Consider the following 12,784-nt stretch of genomic DNA (forward strand, 5'->3'; position numbering starts at 1 on the left):
TGAATGCAGGGTTTTCAGGGTTATAGTCCCTTTCATGATCCATTTGTATATGACCCAAGGTCCTAGGATGCTGAATATTCATGGATAACCAAAGTTGTCTTGGGACAATGACTCAAAGTTAATTGTCTTACACTTATAAAAATTTAAATTGTGGATTCTCATGGAATTATGAGAGAAAGATTTATTAAGAAATAAGAATTGTAGAAAAGTTAGAGTTTGAGTACATGTAAGATACTAAACTTATAAAATACCAGAAATAAGAAGGATTCTCAAACAAACAGACAAACATCAAATTCCTTTGTCTTTCTTATTTATTTATTCACCCCATTCATACCCCATCCATTCATTCATTTTTAGCAGCATCATGACAGAGGACAAAGGCTAAATTGATCTCGGTTGAGATTGTTTACTTCTCTGGGCTATCATGGGCTAAAACAATAACCTGTCAATACATTATAAATGTCCCCTTGGCCCAACCAGAGATGATCATACATTATTCATATGTTTCCCACCCAGACAAGGGTGGTTGGTAGTTGAAGTCCACCCTTGTCCATTTCTGACTTGTGCTTTATAGCTATTGATCGTAATTATCTGTTAGATTTTAGTCACTTACTGACATTTCTACCTGGTACCCCAAGTGCTTAGACTTAAGTCCCCTTCCGTCTCACATTTACATAAGCAGCTCCCTGCTTTACCGTGACAGAGTTTTAACTTTATCACAGACACAACATGAAGTTTTTCTTGGTTATTACAACCTAGTTCCTTCCTATGGGGTGGTATCCTAGGTGGAAACTTTTTGTCAGTAGCCATGTTTATTTACAATTAATTCTATTACACAGCTGCTTTACAAGTAAAGATAGGCATAAGGACAATGGTATCTAGCATACATTCCCCAGGAGAGATTCATGGAAGCCAGCCAGCCAGTCTGCTGACATGGACCTTGCTCCTCAGTGCCTGATTGGTTATCTTTTATCAGTTCTGTTTGGCTGTCTCATACCCCATTGCACACCTTATTCATCTTCCTTGATGGTGTAGAGTTTGACATTTTAACCTTTACTCTTCCTTCAAAACTCAGCCAATGTTCTCCTGGCAAAATATGTCAACAACTTGAAGATTTGAACATGGCTCCTTTTACTTTCAGAGAACTAGCCCATGATTATGTGTGTGTTTATGTGTATTTCCAAGTTTCTCAAGGTAGGCTATAGTTGATGCTATGGTATAGTGTTCAAACTCCCAGTAGGGACTGAAAACAAGTCAGAGCAACCCTGAAGAATCATTTGAGAAAGCTAGACTGACCCCATGACAGGCTTCAAATTGGAAGTTCAGGAGACTAGACTTAAAGCTCTGTTTCTAAGAACTGGGCAAGTCTAGACAAGCCCAGGCCTTAGGAGCTGCCAGTCACTTGGCCTGAGGCAAAGACAATGGGTCAGCAACAAACTTCCAGACTTCCTCAGCTACTTACTTGGCAACAGTTTCCAGACCTCCCCCAGCAACAGTTTCCATCCTCCACTGGTTCTGGAATGTCCCTAGAGATGAAGCAAAAAAAAAAAAAAGATCACCTTCCCTGGAAATCTTTCAATGTACTTTAAATCTGGCCTGTGAGCTTACTTGGTTTTCTGTCTATCTTGGTAGTGGGAGACCCCAGCATGCTGGACTTCTGCAGAAAAAACAACAACAACAACAACAACAACTCTTTGCCTTTAAATACTATTTAAGTCTGGGGTATTATTCTTCAGTGAATCATGGACCCTTACAATTGTGGTTTCAGAAATTCCTGTGTGGTTAGCTGAGGCTTTGTCAACCCTGAATTTCAGCTTTACCTCCTTCAGCATCTCTCTTCCACAGTGTTGATCACCAGTATTCTCCCTACTAAACCTTCCATCAGAGGTGCAGTGCTTCCTGGAGAGCCCAAGCTGAAAGATGAACCACGGGATCAGATTCATCAGGCCATCAGATGCTCGCCTGTTTCAGTGTGTAGTAGTTCCTAGTGTTGCAATGACAAATGCCTGACAAGAACCAGGCCACCTAAAGGAAAGGATTCATGCTGGCCCATGTTCTAGATTGAAGAAAGAATCCTTTATGTGGGAAGGCATGCATTAGGTCTCAAATAAACAAATGACTAACTGAGATGCCTATTTAACTTACCAAAGCAGAGACTGACCACCAGTACCCATTGCACTGGCTCCTCAGCACAGACTCGCCCTCTACTCACCCACTACTCTTAACATCTCCAATCTCTGATCCCAGAGTCTTCCTTCCTTCTATAACCCAGCCATTTGGCTGGTTTCTTGACTCCTTGTTCCTCTCTCCCCCTTCCCATTTCCTGTCATGGCCCAGTTCAGTCTGGACCCTTCCAGAAGCCTCTGGCTGGGCTCTTCCTCATATCTACAATAAATCTTCACTTCCACCATACCTCCAGGCAGTCATGTCATTTTTTTTTTTTTTTTCAGTGTGGTGACAGGAGCAACATTTGCCTGTGGCCACAGGAATTTGCTCACTCCTGGAGAGATCAGGGAGATAAGAGGAATATTTCCCCTTCCATTCATGATCAGCCTGGGTGTGCTGCTGCCCACATCAGTCTTCACCCCGAATTTAATCTTCTCTGGAGAAGCCTTCACAGATACACCCACAGGTATGCCTCATTAATGTCCTCTGTGGTTCTTAATCCAGTCAAATTGACATTCAAAATTAACCGTGACATGTGGATTCTTGTTTTATGACAATGATGACATAGCAGATTAGGAACTAGCTGCAAGCCAGCAACTTCATGCTAGGCAGTTTTCTCACCATTTGCAACTGTATAGCTTTCAGATGCTCTATATCTGTGCCAATACTAAGCATTATTCTGTTTAATTTTTTTTACCCAGCCAATTAATTGCATTTTAATGTGATTTTACTTATTTCATGATCAACCACAGCGGTAACTCATAATTGGAAAGAACAGCCCCTCAAGTTTTTTGATATTAAAATACATTTGACTAATTGTTAGGTAAGTGTTATCTTCACAATTATTTTTAAAGTACACACGTATAAGTATAATATAAACATGTGTATTATATAATTTGAAATGTTATAAATGTTTAAACAGAAACTCATCATGACATCTTCCATTAAAACACCATTTCCATGTCTCCCCTCCCCTTAATGATCCCTTTTGCTTCAAAACATGGTCATTTTCTCTGACTTTGTTCCTTTAATTCTCGTGTGTAATCATCTACAGCACCACCCCACTGAAAACAGTACTGGAAGTTTCTTCTCCATAGCACTGAAGGTAGGTCCATGCCCACTTCCCAACATACTTGCCCTATTGAGGTTTCTAAAACATTTCACACTTTATTTTTTCCAACAGCACTGACATCTATTCTTCATTTATTTTTATGATTCTGCCCTACCTTTATCTACATATAATGATAGAGTGACATTTTCAAATCCTATATATCCAAAATGATGGTAAGTGTATGCAGACATATGTTGTGTCTTTCATACTAAGACCAACAAACCAACCCTCCCAAATCCTGAGTTCAAATCTTTTAACTGTGTCAAGAGCTGAGTTTTAGCTCTTCTCTTTGTTACTTATACTCATTACTTATTTCTTGACTGTCAAGCAATCTAAGTGCTTATGACACATCTTTGTTTCTGCATTCTGACTATTTCCTCTGCATTTGTTCTTTAATGTCACTAAAAAAAAGTCCAGTAAGTATCACAAACCTCTGTTGCACCCAAACTTAATTTCTGAGTGTTTCCAAATGTGTTCGTTTCACAGTTCCACAAATCTTGACAATTCTACTCTACCAGTCTGTCAAACCATAAATTCATCTATAATATCCATCATATGTTTTTATATCCTGCATCTTATCCTGCACTTCATCTGTGAGACGTTTCCAGAGAAGATTAAATGGAGAGCAAAGACTTGCTCTAATAAATGCTCTTTCCAGTGTCCATCTATACTCAAGTCCCTTCCCAGCAACCCACTGCTGCAAGCAGCTCCACTCCTGCGCTGTTCCTCTCCTTAAGATTTGCTTCCATTCTTGTTTCATTTTTGCCTATTCTCCATGTATTCCAGGGGATTTATGTGACCTCGAGTTATCCTGCAATATTCATCCTCAAAAGCTTTGCAACTGACTCGAGTAAGTCCTCACTGTTACATTCAATGTCCCATCGATTCCGAGTTCCCACTACCTTATCTCTTCTACAAATATACTCAATTATGTTCCAAAACCAAGGCTGCTGTGGCCACTAGTAACTGAGGTGTGAAGACCACCGATGGGTGTGTCGTGAAAGGAAGGGCAAGAATTATAATTCTGGGCAGAAGTGGTGTGATGTGTATTAGATACCAAAGTGAGGATGCTGAGTTTGCAAAATAAAAGACTCCAGAGCCTGGTGGGGAAAGTCTAGATGAAGGCCAGAGCTTGGGAACCAGTGTCCAGTACTGATTCTATTACAATTTTGAAATATAAAGAAAAGACAAAAATAAAGACAAAAGAGATAAACAATTTATGAAAAGGGGGCCTGAATAACCAATTAATATATATAGAGAAATGGTGAAACTCAGTAGCTGAGAAGAAAATACAAATCTGAATATTGTGGAGACATAGATTACACCCACTAGATTGGAAAAAGATACTCAAAGCTGCAAAGCAGCAGCTCATGGCCCACAGGTAGCAAACCTGGGATAAAGACACAAGCATTCAGCACTCGCCCTTAAAGAGGAAAAGTAGGTGCTGTAGCCCAGCTATTGCTCTTCCTCAATACACCTTGAGCATAAAACTCTTCCAGATATCATTTATGGTTTTGAAAGATGTGTCAACACACAGGGCATACAAAGGCATGAAGGAAAAAATACAACTTTGAACCTTCTATCTATTCACTCCTAAAAGTGACAGGTGGGGAAACGCCCACTGATCACACAAAGGCTCTCAGTTTGCCCTTTGCCTCCTCCCATTCACCAACAACCCCTCCCCCGCCTCAGTGAGCAGAGCACTGAATTCTCAGAGCAAACACTTCCAGGGACCATTTCCCTTCATAGTAACTGGCAACACCCTGGATGCAGGTCAGCTGGCATTCAACAGGGTGACAAAGTGGAGTCCTCAGCTAAGCTGAGGTGGCACTCGGGGTCAGCCCCCAAATCACACATGTTCCAGTAACTTTATATGGACTAGGCAGGTCTCATTCACATATTCAGAAACTCACACACACAGGCTCACATACAGTCACACTCACATACAGATACACACACTCACACACAGACACACATACAGACACACACATGCACAAAGTACTGACTGATACAAAGACATGCCTCTGTCTATTACTACAATGCCTGACCCTATGTTTAAAACCTTCGGGTTATCAAATATAGGGCCAATTTGATATATTGATTTCCTTTTAAATAATTAACCAGTGATCTATTGTAGCAGAATTTTCCCCTAATTGATTAAATGATAAAGACTATAAGAAGCCAACCCCTGGGCGAGAAGGAGGCGGGCCTTCTGGGTCTGGGAGAGGAATAGAGAAGGCAGGAAGACGTGACTTCTGTTTGGAGAGTGGGAGCAAAACAGGCACAATGTAGGCCAGGGACTGTTAGATCTGGGGGCAGAATCCACCAGGATCTGTCACTGGAAGATTTCTAACATAGAATAGTTGGTGAATTTAAGATGCTAGATTCCACGGCCAGTAATTGGGTTATCTGTTGAGTCTAAACTAAGATTGTCTGGTGTTTTCCATTTTGAGGCGATTCAACTGAGCTGGGGGTGGGGGTGGGGGGCGGGGCATGGGAGCTTGGCAAGAGTGCACCCTCAACTAGCTGCAGAAATTTGAGAGTGCTGAGGGTGTTTGTCAGCAGCCAGAAAGGGGTGGGGGGAGAGTGAGGGGAGAGTGATTTCGGAGCTCTGGATAGGCAGAGCCAGCTTGCCTGGGACAGGCTTTAGCAAAAGGAAAACATGCCATCTCGGTACTGGTCTGGGAACAGACGGAGATTACTGGCCGGTGCCTAGCAGGCAATAGTGTGGATTGATTTTTAATATTACACATAACAATCTATAATCTAAAATACCTTATGGCTCAAACAATTCTATGCCAATTATAATGGTCTTATATAGCAACAATTATATAAGATATATAAGATACTGTCACTTATAAATGTGAATTGTGTTTATTTTCCCTGGATTATAATCTAATTTGTTTACAACAAACATATATTCCCTTTCTCCTAAATATGAGACCTTTGGCTATGATGCTCACTAAAATTACTGAAGTTATTCTGAGTTTTGCAGGCTTCCGGAAGTTAAGCCAGCATCCAACACACACATACGGAGTGGGTAACAGTCGCACACATTTTAAATAATTGTTCTTATTATTTTTAATTCTGTGTATGCGGGGGATAGGAGGAAGAGCTCACAAGTGCATATGTCTGTGAAGGCCAGAGACGTCTGAATCAGGAAGCTAGAGGTAGTTGTGGGCCACCCAGCGTGTGCTGGAAACCTAACCAAGGTTCTCTGCAAGAGCTACACAAACTACTTACTAAGCCGTCTCTCCAGCTCTTCACAGCTTTCTGTCCAATGAAGTCCCATGTCCTCTCTTACTCCTGTTTCACACAAAGCACATTTTACATTTTGTTGTTTCAGAATAAGTAAAGACTGTGACCACTCTGCTTTCCTTTTATTTATTGTATTATGGCTGTAAGGGTAGAGCTGTGTCACGTGACCCTTCTCGCGCAGCCTTTTCCTGCCGGTTTCTAGAATCCCTGTTGATGCTTTCACTGCTGTTTACAACACGCCTGGAAATTGGTGTCGACGTGTTTACTTGAGTTTTAGACATACAGCTCCTTTTTTCCAAGACTTTTTCATTTAGCTAACAAAGACTTTGTGAGTTAAAATTCAGGTTGTCACGTGCAGTGGGTGGGCTAGTTAACGCTGTGCCTTTGTGGCAACGTCTCTAAGACGTGAAACAGCGGCACTCTATCCAAAGTTGCCACTGGCAAAGCTGCTCTGAGGCTCCCTGTGCGCTCTGGCTGTGTGTCTTCTCACTAGTCAAAGCACAGCAGGTGCAATTCTCCATTTGCTCTTTGTCTCAGGAATTATATGAAATATAATTTCATATAATTTCCCCAGAAACCATCTAAATATTTGCTGATAGTAAAACGGAAAATAATCCTAATCATATTAATCGTTGGCAGAACTTTTATGACATTAAATTGTTCTTGCAGTGGGTGAATCTCTAGTACAAGCTGCAGCATCCGCACAATGATTGGTCCCAGAGAATGATGGGTGCTTTCTTCAGAGCACTTCAAGTCACATGACACATTACATTTTAACAGTGTTACTTATCATGAGCTCAAATCATTGACAAAACATAGTGAGACCGGTGCTGTCCACCCACCAGTCTTGCAAACAGGAGTTCCTAGGAGCAGCAGAAGTGAAATGGGTCCATGCTCCCCTCTTCATAGCACTGACCACATGGGTGTCCAAATGGCCGCTCACATATACTTCATCCTGACATGTTTCCAAATTTTAAATATCTAATAAATGTTCATGAAAATAACCGCATGGCTTTGCTCAGTTTCATAGTTGTAGGGGGTTGGTCTGGTGCTACTTGTACTCAAATGCTAAAGTTTACACCCCAAGATCTGGTGGCCCCCATGAGGAGATTCTCACATCAAGGGATGCTATGTAACCTCTCTCCCCAAGTTAATCGGTCAATAAAAAGCTAAAGCCTGTGATTGGCAGTAGATAGAGGTAGGTGGGTTTTTTCCAGTTACTTGGCTCAGGGCTACAAATAAAAACAGGAGTGAGAGAAAACAGAAGACTGAAGGAGGAGGGAGCTGCCACGAAAGGAGACTGACCATGAGCACGTGGCCAGGAGAAACAGCAAGGAAAGGGGACATGTGACCGGGATGTAAGTTAAAATAGCTCCAAAACCTGCCCAATCTAGGCTCACAGCTTGTAAATCAAATACCCAGACTGTGCATCTTTTATATGAACAAGCTAGAATTTTCAATTCATTTAACACATAGTAGCACCAATAATCCTCCAAACTCAATCCAGGCTAAGACAGTTGAACATTCAGGACTTTGGGTTGCTGCAGAGTGGAGGGGGTTTTACTTTTTTTCATTTATACTTTGTTATAGAACTATAACGAGACTGAGAAACTATTTTCATGTGTTAAAATATAATTCATTAAGAAGGTGCGAGGGATGTTCAGCAAGTTACCATGCTTGTCAGCATGTCTGGCACCAGAGCTGGACACCTAGGATCCACATGCTACAAAGGAAGAAGCGGCTCCTGAAAGGTCTCTGACCTCCTCGCAGTGTCGTGGCGTGCCCATGGCCTCCTGCCACACAAATAAACACACATACTATTATTGCTTAAAAGAATTAGGATCAAAGTGCAGAAACGTGAGTCTAAGGGGGAAAGGGAAGAATGTAATATTTCAGACTCCCCTGAAGGTGTGTGTTCATGTTTCTTCCAGTTAGTGGGAGCCCTCATCACCCTGCCTAGATAGTTGAGTGATTGCATCTTAAAATGATAGTATTTATAAGAGAAAAGGACATAACTTGCCACTTCAAATTCAAACTGAAACTTTGAGATATTCTAATTGTCAGTGTTTGTGCATGCCCTGTCTTCCAAGATGATGTTAGGGAAGATCAATGAAATTTTCTTGGGAAGTTCTCACTTGAGAGTACACCAAGGAACGGATGAGTGGTGTCCAACCTCGCTTGAAGTAAGAAGTAAGTATCTCTTGACAAGAGAATGAGTAGACTTCACATACTCAAAAGGCATAATATGTGGACCTGCCTGAAGAAATGGCTCAGCAGTTAAGAATGTTTGCTGTTCTTCCAGAGGACCTGAGTTCAGTTCCCAGCACCCACATGGCTGGCTCACAACTAAGTCCAGCTCTGAGGAGCCTGACACCCTTCTCTGAACTCCGTGTTACAGGTGCTCACATGTGGCAAATGCACACAGGGGCACATAAGAAAAAACAAGTTCTTTAAAATACAAACACACACACACACACACACACACACACACACACACACACACACACGAGTGGAATACTATGTGGAACTAAGAATGATCCACCTGACGTGCATAAGACAACAGGAACGTCAAACCCAACGGTAACACAACGCTAAAGGCAGGCACGGGCTTACCATTGCATCGGTGATGATGACTGATTCCCAGTTCCCGGGGGGAAGAGACACAGTGGATGCCAAGGGCTCCCTGGCCAGCCAGTCTAGTCAAAATGGCAAGCTTCACTTGTGTGTGCACCCATGTGCAAGTTAGACAGAAACAGAGAGACAGAGGCCAGACAAATTCCTTCCTGAAACAATCGATAGTAGGGAAATTGGTAGTGGATAAAATAAGGCCTGAAGGCAGGGGCGATCACTTTAAATACAGGGGCAAAAATAAATGTCGGTGCAATAAGAAGAGATGAATAAAAGTTAGAGAGGACAAGTATATATCATCTGGGTCAGAAGAAAACGATGTCAGGAATAAACGTAGCTTATGAAAAAGTGGAGCAACCCAGTTAATACTTAAACTTGCCATATAAGATGGAAATTTAAGCAAGCACACGAGTAGAAAAAAGAAAGATAGTATGTTCATCAAGTGCTCACAGAACTGTGACAAAAACGTACCACACGTTTACTTCCAAAGGAAGTCTCAATAAGCTCTCAAGCGATTTACCACTCCGATCACATTCTGTCACCAAGATGAAATTCAATTAGGAAATGAAAAGTGAAAGGTCTTAAACACTAGCATCTGTTTGCTAGTCTCTCATTGGCTCTCACTAGTAACCTCTGATTGGCTTTTAAAACAGGAAGAGTGAACTGACTCTCAACCCTTCCTGGGCAACTTAACCATTCTGGTGAGAGCTGAGTGAGGTTCAGTGCTGCTTCAAATGGTGGCGGTGACCCAAAGTGGCCACTAGATGGCAGTGATACTTGATATTTTTCTTCATTTGTCAGCATCATAGAGTGTCAATCTTCAGTAAGCACTGTAAAGACTTGCTTTACAAATTCAGTTTGGGGTCCTTCAGGGTTTCTCTCAAAAAGCTGCTAATGAGAAAATAATATTATTTATGGACAATAATTTATTGTTCCATAAACGTATTTCTTGTTATTTCTTTAGTTTGCTAAAGCACTTTTGGGTCCTTTAAGAGATAAGAACAAGGCATTTGCTGTCCGCTAAATTGTTACGGAAAAGAATTGAAGTATTCTAAGTTGTCTCTAATTTGAAATTTGGATGTGTAATAAGCTGTCTCCTCTTAACAACGCAGGCATATAAATTCATGGGGAGAAAGAGTCTTGAAAAAAATCTATCCTGTGTATTTTTATTCCATTGAAAAAAGAAAGAAAGAAAGGAAGGAAGGAAGAAAGAAAGAAAGAAAGAGAGGAAGAGAGAAAGAAAGGAAGAGAGAAAGAAAGAAAGAAAGAAAAATTGACAAATAGGAAGCAAGTCTAATTTTAAAGATTCTATGGGAGGAAACCATCAGTCAGGAAGTTGCTCCTATTCCAAATCCCGCTGGTGAAGCATAATCCCATTTCCTTTAGGCCAGGCTTGCAGTGAGGATGAAGGCCATCTGCAGATATGGACTGTACCACGCTAGCATCCTGGGGTGTGCATCTGAGACTCCCAGTCAGAGAGGAGCAAGCAATCTCAGGTAAAAACAAGTAAAAACTGATTTACCAATCTTCACATAGAACTGCAGAGGAAGCTGAAAGGCAAAGCCTACTTTTTTTTTTACTAGATATTTTATTTATATTTCAAATGTTGTCCCCTTTCCTAGTTTCCCCTCTGAAAAATCCCCTATCCCCTCCTCCCTCCCCCTGCTCCCCAACCCACCCACTCCCGCCTCCTGGTCCTGGTATTCCACCCTATACTGGGGCATAGAACCTTCCCAAGACCAAGGGCCTCTCCTCCCATTGATAGCCAACTAGGCCATCCTCTGTTCCGTATGCAGCTAGAGACACAAGTCCCACCATGTGTTTTCTTTGATTGGTGGCTTAGTCCCAGAGAGTCCTGGGGGTACTGGTTAGTTCATATTGTTGTTCCTCCTATCGGGCTGCAAACCCCTTCAGCTCCTTGGGTGCTTTCTCTAGCTCCTTCATTGAGGACCCTGTGCTCAGTACAATGGATGACTGTGTGCATCCAGTTCTGTATTTGTCAGGCAGTGGCAAAGCCTCTCAGGAGACAGCTATAACAGGCCCTTGTTAGCAAAATCTTGTTGGTATCTGTAATAGTGTCTGGTTTGGTGGTTGTTTATGGGATGGATCCCCGGGTGGAACAGTCTCTGGATGATCATTTTGCATCAAATTTACAAGTTTTGGGGTCTGTTGACTAGTGACCTATGGTTGCCGTATCTCTTTCCACACTCTCGAGCAAAGACCGGAAGGCCAGGCTCTGACCTTCTTAACACTCATCCATAATAATCCTGTTCATGTAAAGCATAACTACTTGTGAAAATTTACAATGGTACAATCTACATTATTTCCTTTTTTTTATATTTCAGCACTTTCCTTAGCCCCATTCCAAGCACTGATAATTTATAATTCTTTTAAAATGCATACTGTCATTTTTTCTTGATTTCATTTAGTTATATACATTCCTGATCATTTATTTATTTTCTTCACAAAAATATATCATCAAAATAAAGAGATGTTTGAGGTTGCTTCAGTGTTCAAGTCTGTTTGTTTTCTTTCCTTTTTCCAGTTTTAATTCAGTTGTCCTAAAGATGAGTATGCTTTATATACATATACACATACATATATATACATATATATGAATAAATCCAACCTTGAAGTTCAAAGATAGAATCTTGAAGAAAAGAGAGTACTGAAAAGAGTTAGCAGGGGATGTTCTGGAATCTACTACTTTGTCTTTAAAAATAAATATTAACAAACATTAAGGGAGGCAGGATGCTAAAATCAGCCTGGACCAGGCAGTTCCTTGCACCCAGGACTACAGTATACTTTCAAGATTAGGATTTCGATTGTGCCAGCCTTGCCTGCTGGCCCCTCCCTCCTCTCTCTTCTCTACCATGAAGTCCAGAATCATCTGATTAGTCTTTGTATACTGATATGGGGTGAAGTAGGAACCAAGGCTCATACTTATTTTTCTTTGTAAGGATGCCTATGTGTACATGGGTATATCGATGGAGGCAAGAGGTCTGCCTCAAGTGTTGTTCCTCAGGTGCCAGCCACATTGCTTTGTTTGTTTGTTTCTTTTGTTACTTCAGAGGGCATCTTTTACTGTTCTTTGATAGCTGATTAGCCTAGGCTGGCTGGCAAGTAAACCACAGGGATGTGCTTGTCTCTGCCTTCCAACACTGGGATTACAGGCTCATTGTTCCATCTCTCACATCCTTAGATGGGTTCTGGGAATCAAACTCAAGTTCTCATGCTGGCCCAACAAGTACTTTACCAACTAAGCCAGCTGGGGTGGTGTGGTTTGCTGTCTACATGATAAATAATCCCTAAAAACCTTCCATGTCACTTATGAAAATGAGAGAAAAACATTTTCTTTCATTTTGGTGAGGACTGAACTAATCAAATGAAGAATTCAGTGGTATGGGGAGCTAGAGGTGTTGACTCTGTAGGCTGTGGTTAGGAGACGCCTGGCTGGAGTGGTCCATACCTTAGAGTTCTGGGTGAACGCCATACCACACAGGAAACAACTGTAGCCTGCCCTGGGAGTGAGATAGAGAGTTAACTAACATATTCAGTGTGCATTCTAAGGCTTCATCAGCACGCCTTCTGTGGGGCCTGACCTCTCTGCTGGACCACTGA

Source organism: Mus musculus, chromosome 14, assembly GCF_000001635.26.
Source record: "Mus musculus strain C57BL/6J chromosome 14, GRCm38.p6 C57BL/6J".
In the NCBI taxonomy this organism is placed as follows: Eukaryota; Metazoa; Chordata; class Mammalia; order Rodentia; family Muridae; genus Mus; species Mus musculus.